Consider the following 6,259-nt stretch of genomic DNA (forward strand, 5'->3'; position numbering starts at 1 on the left):
CGCATACTTTTTCAATTTGTATTTTAAAAAAATGCCCCTGGTCAACAAGGCTTCAGTAACCCTAAAATGGTTTATTATGAGTAATTCAAAATAGTTTCCGTAAGATCAGATGTTCAAATTATAGGTACCAGTCTTGTATGCTGACTCCAGTTTCCGGTGCATGTGAAAGCATGAACGGAAATAAAGCAATCCATTTTTTTTTATATTTTTGTCTGTACTCAATTGTTTCTGTTTAATTAAAATCAGTGTGCTGAATTAAAACATTGATATAATTTTTTGTTTAAATCTTGCATCTTTTTGGGGATATCATTCCAAAAAGTGAAAGGGGTGCAGCATAGTAAAACAGCAAACAAAAAGTGAAAAAAAAATGTTTTGACTTTCTAGTTTCATTACTTTTTATTCATGACCCTCTTTTTTTTTTTATTAAATCACAATTTCACATCAGCATCAACATAATTTGTAAATGATTTTTTTTCTTTGTAACATTTTATTTTTGTAAAGATCAGTTGTTTTGCATATAATCATATGGAGCAGTCAATTACAAGACTGCAACTGATAGATAAAATGACTGTGACATTTGTAAAAAGATTAAAACAGTTTTGATACAATTATTAAATTATTTGAAAAAACTAGTCACTAAGATACATTAGTCATTATCATAAGCATATTGAAATTTGAAGTGAATTTTATTCATTTTGTTTTTTAGCAATTAAGAATTTTACTGTGATCCTATTTTTCTTTTGATGTTTTATAATTACTAATTAAGCAATCCAATGTTTCTATGAACCTGAACGTTTTTTTTTTAGTATAAGCAAATTCATTAATATGTCTCGTATTCCATTAGTTAATGACGATCGTTAGGCAATCGCCAGAACTCGGCCGATTAAGCGGAGTCACCCGAGGATTGCCGATTAGATCGTTAGATAAACAGAACAAATAAGAAAATACATCTTATTTTGGCTTATAATAAATGATGAGCTCTATTAGCTACATTGGCATCAAATAAAAAAGCAAGGACAAGTGGTATTATTGCTTGTGTGAAAACTAAAAACCGATGTTCAAATGGGGTGAATGTAAAGAATTATTGAAAAACGTTCATTATATGGTAGGCGAAACCATATCCCGACAAAATACATATTTGTTCATAAACGTTCATATGTTTTGTTCCATTTCCATACGCAGTGAATAAATTTTGTACTGTTTTTTTTTTTTTTTTCAACATTATGTTCTCGGTATGTTTGCCTTATACATATGCCAGTCGTATGTTATAGCAACAACTTTATTTAAGAATACCGGCAGATGAAAATCATTCTGATAATTTAGAAAGAGATGGATAAAACCTTGTTTTAAAGCTAGCTAAACATCTCGTTTGGATGACAGTCGCAGCAAAATTCATTATAATGACAACGACATGTGAATGACAGAGAAGAATGGAAGAAGTACATACACAGACAAGGTCCTTCTCATGAACAATTTCCAATACATGTAATCTACTTGTTAACCAGAATAGTGAACGTGATATTTTACACACAGAATATTCTATACAAATTCAAACTTTTGTTATATTGGACGGGATTCATTGTTTCGTCGCAAGGTCTGGAATCGTGGACTCAGACTACATTCTATCAATGATTTGTAATAGAAGCGATGTTCCTTTGCTTTTCGTATGTATTTGCTGTGCATTCACCGAATGAGTGTCATGGATTGATACCTAAAATCATATGTTTTGTGTATATATGTGTATATAACATTAGGGTGTAATATAACGTTGTGTTACACATGTTACAGTGTATAGCTAAAAAAAAATGAAAAGAATTCAAATATCGAAAATAGTCAACGAGTTACTGAACAACTCATTCATTCACGACTGCATGTAGCGCATGAGTTAATTATCAGTGTGGTTCGGTCACGAGGTGAATATTTTTTTTTTTTAACCGTCCACCCCTATTGATATTGAAGTTTTTAACCACACGAGACTTGTACTGCCAGTATTCAGATCATTTGCACCGCCAGAAAAAAAAATTAAGTTACGCTACTGTCGATCGATTGATAGTTGGTTATTTCATGTCCAGTGGCAAATATTTCATGCATGATTAACGTACAGAGATGCATCTTATCAAACACACACACACTCTGACAAGATGGTACTGTTTACTGGTTAAACTACTGTTCGGAACAAGGCCAATCATCAATACGGTACTGTGTACGTTCACATCCCTCTCAAGCAAACAGACTCCACAAAAAAAAATGAAAACAAAAACTACAATGAAGTTCTGTTGTTAATGATAAGTTATAATAATAAAGTCAATGCATACCTTTATTTAAACACACTGCATTACGGTAAGTGATACAACATTAAAAGATAAAAACTAACAATACCATCAAATGCAAATATATTATTTACATTGGTTGCATTGAATTACATCGATTTCCCAGTTAAATACAAACCGATAATTACACATGTGAAATAAATGTGGTTATTTCACTCTCTGACGACATACAACAATAGGCGTTGTCAAATTGTGAATGCGTAGAAAAAAAATATAGTTCCTTACATGATTTTCATTATTTTTTTCTAAAAAGCCATTTGTCAATGTAATAAAAAGAATAACTAATTTAAGAATTCAAATATCGAAAAATATTCACCTCGTGACCGAACCACACTGATAATTAACTCATGCGCTACATGCAGTCGTGAATGAATGAGTTGTTCAGTAACTCGTTGACTATTTTCTCTATTTGAATTCTTTCATTAGTTATTCTATAATTATTTACATGCAACGAAAGTCATTGACTGTAGAGTGACCTGAACTCAGCTATTTAGACTGTTGTATTTAGTATCCTAGTGTCCTTATTCGAGACGTGATCTTGTGTCGCGGATAGGATAAATATATTTATTTACCTTTATTATTTCAACTATACATTATATGTTTTCATGTTATCAGTGGATAAAAAATTAAATAAACTTTTTCTTATATCTAGGTTTATATCCTTATTTAAAGAAATAGAACAAACCAAAGTATTGTGTATACTATAGAAGAAAATGTGTATGTGAAAAAGGAGATGTGGTAAGATTGCTAACGAGACAACTGTCCACAAGAGACCAACATGACACAGACATTAACAACTATAGGTCACTGTAACGCCTTCAACAATGAGCAAAGCCCATACCGTACAGGCAGCTATAAAAGTCCCCGAAATGACAATGTAAAACAGTTCAAACGAGAAAACTAACGGCATTATTTATATAAAAAAATGAAAGGAAATCATATGTATCACATGAACAAACAACAACCACTGTATTACAGGCTCCTGATTTTGTACAATGAAACAATAGAACTTTCTAACTCAAACTCTGTAGTAGTTGATATTCTGTGGTTGAAGATTTTTAAAACTTTTTGTTAATGTGCTATGAATTTTCACGTAATCTAGTGGAATTGGTAAATGTTTGATTTTGAAATTTAATATTGAATAAATAAAGGAAACAGTAGTATACCGCTGTTCGAAATCCATCAATCGTTTAAGTAAAAAACAAAAACAAATCTGGGTTGCATTCTAAAACTGAGGGAAACTCATCAAATTTAAAAACACAACATTACAATGTAACAGAAACAAGCTATAATATTACAATGGCCATTTTCCTGATTTGGAACAAGACATTTTTAGAAAAAAATGGTGGGTTGAACCTGGGTTTGTGGCATGCCAAACCTACTGCTTTTTTGGCAAAGTATAACTTTAAAATGACTAATTACATGACAGGATTACAATATAAATACATTGGAGAAAATATAGGATAGAGAAACACACGAACTTTATATTATATGGGTAAACACGACTAGCTCACATAAAGAAAATATCAAATTTCATATTAGTTATAACAGAAAAAAGATAAATGCCAGTAAGTAAACTATATAATTTGTGGGCAAAGGCATCAAAAAGAGTTATCCGTCAAATTATATAATTGTATGAATTGCCATTCTTTTTAAAATCTGCAATGGTAGTAGAGTGATATCTTGATAAAAATTTATTCCAATTGACAATTGATTTTTGAAAAGAAAGAAAAAATACTGTTAGATTTAAAGACTGCATGAATTCAAATAAATGAGATAATTAAATTAGAATAGAAATGGGGAGTATGTACGGAGACATTTACCCTATCAAAACGAAAATAACAATTGAAAGCCACCAATGGGTTTGCAAGACAGTAAAAAAGTTCCAAAAAGAAATGTGCATAATACGGTCAGGTAATCTTTGCCAGGGACAAACAAATCCTTAGTAATTCGAAGATTCATACTTTTGAATATAGTGAAACTCAGTTTAAAAGAGTCCGATGTCAGGAAAGGTAACAAAAGATACTAAGCATCATGGTGTATTAGTTTACGTTTGTTGATTGAGTTAAGCCTGCCAATTGATATTTTACCGTGTGTTTTCTATGTTGTGATGTTATGCTATTGTTTCAGAAAAAGGGAAAAGGTTTGGATCCATTAAAACGTTTAATCCCGCTGCAAATGTTTGCACCTGTCCTAAGTCAGGAATCTGATGTACAGTAGTTGTCGTTGGTTTATGTAGTTTATACGTGTTTCTCGTTTCTCGATTTTTTTATATAGACTAGACCTTTGGTTTTCCCGTTTGAACGGTTTAACACTAGTAATTTTGGGGCCCTTGATGGCTTGTTGTTCGGTGTGAGCCAAGGCTCCGTGTTTAAGGCCGAACATTGACCTATAATGGTTTACTTTTTTAAATTGTTATTTGGATGGAGAGTTGTCACATTGGCACTCACACCACATCTTCTTATATCTTTCATGACAATGATACTACCTTAACAAAGGACTATTAGAAGTTACTGACATGCCAGCTCCATACCTCATTTTTGCTTCATCACATGAAAATCAAGCACAATCCCCCCCGTTAGGTGTTTAGAATTATACCATCATAAAATAAGTGTATGATATCTACCGTACATACATAAAGCAATGATTTTATCGGAATTCCATCCAAATTTACACATCAATATTGCCTTACATACAGTTCATAAAACCTATCGAAGTATAATGTTTACATTGTTTTAGGTTAGCTGTACAGGTCCCAAAGTCGTCCATGCTGATTTTGGCTGTTTGTTTTTAGAAATACTAAGATGGGTTGAATGAGTTGCTAATTGAGCCGTAGGTGTGGTTCTGTTAGATTGGAAACATCTGTTACCAAATTGAGAGCGAACCTCCTTGATTCTTAAAATGTATATAAAAGGGTCCACCAAAGGATTGAGCAAAAGCAAATTGTTGGTTGCTCGGGCAATATCATCATTAATATTATCGTTGATATTAATGTACAGACCATAGATAGTTCTGGGTAAAATTGAGCAGGCTGTCACAACAATTATACAGCTAAGTGTTATCATGTTATATCGCATTCGTAATGATTCTTTTCTTCGCTGCAGGATTTGTTGCTGACTTATGCTCTCAGTTTCAGTGATCAAATTTCGAGACATTCTCGTTCTCCAAATCACATTGATGTAACAGCATGCAATCAAAAAAACAAAAATGGCATTTGGTCCATCTATAAAAAGAAGAAAGTTTTTCTGTATATTGATTATTAGGAAATATATCAATAAGACAGTCTCACAACTTCAAACTGAAACAAAATAAAATATCGTGAGGGCAACACCATTACGTTAATCAAAGACATGTCTAGACAATTCATTTAATATAAACGATTTCAACTCTATCAACGTTATAAATAAATTAAACATGAGCAATCAGTAATTAAAAAAAACAAATTAAAATACTAACATTTGATTATAAAAAAAATTAAACTGTTTTTCTCCTTCATGATTATTTCAGCACTGTTAACAAGCGAGGAAATATGCATAATAGAGGTAATCATTCACAACAGCTGTTTGGAAACACGCATAGGCTTTCGCATACTTTTTCAATTTGTATTTTAAAAAAATGCCCCTGGTCAACAAGGCTTCAGTAACCCTAAAATGGTTTATTATGAGTAATTCAAAATAGTTTCCGTAAGATCAGATGTTCAAATTATAGGTACCAGTCTTGTATGCTGACTCCAGTTTCCGGTGCATGTGAAAGCATGAACGGAAATAAAGCAATCCATTTTTTTTTATATTTTTGTCTGTACTCAATTGTTTCTGTTTAATTAAAATCAGTGTGCTGAATTAAAACATTGATATAATTTTTTGTTTAAATCTTGCATCTTTTTGGGGATATCATTCCAAAAAGTGAAAGGGGTGCAGCATAGTAAAACA

This window comes from Mytilus trossulus, chromosome 5 (assembly GCF_036588685.1).
Source record: "Mytilus trossulus isolate FHL-02 chromosome 5, PNRI_Mtr1.1.1.hap1, whole genome shotgun sequence".
In the NCBI taxonomy this organism is placed as follows: domain Eukaryota; kingdom Metazoa; phylum Mollusca; class Bivalvia; order Mytilida; family Mytilidae; genus Mytilus; species Mytilus trossulus.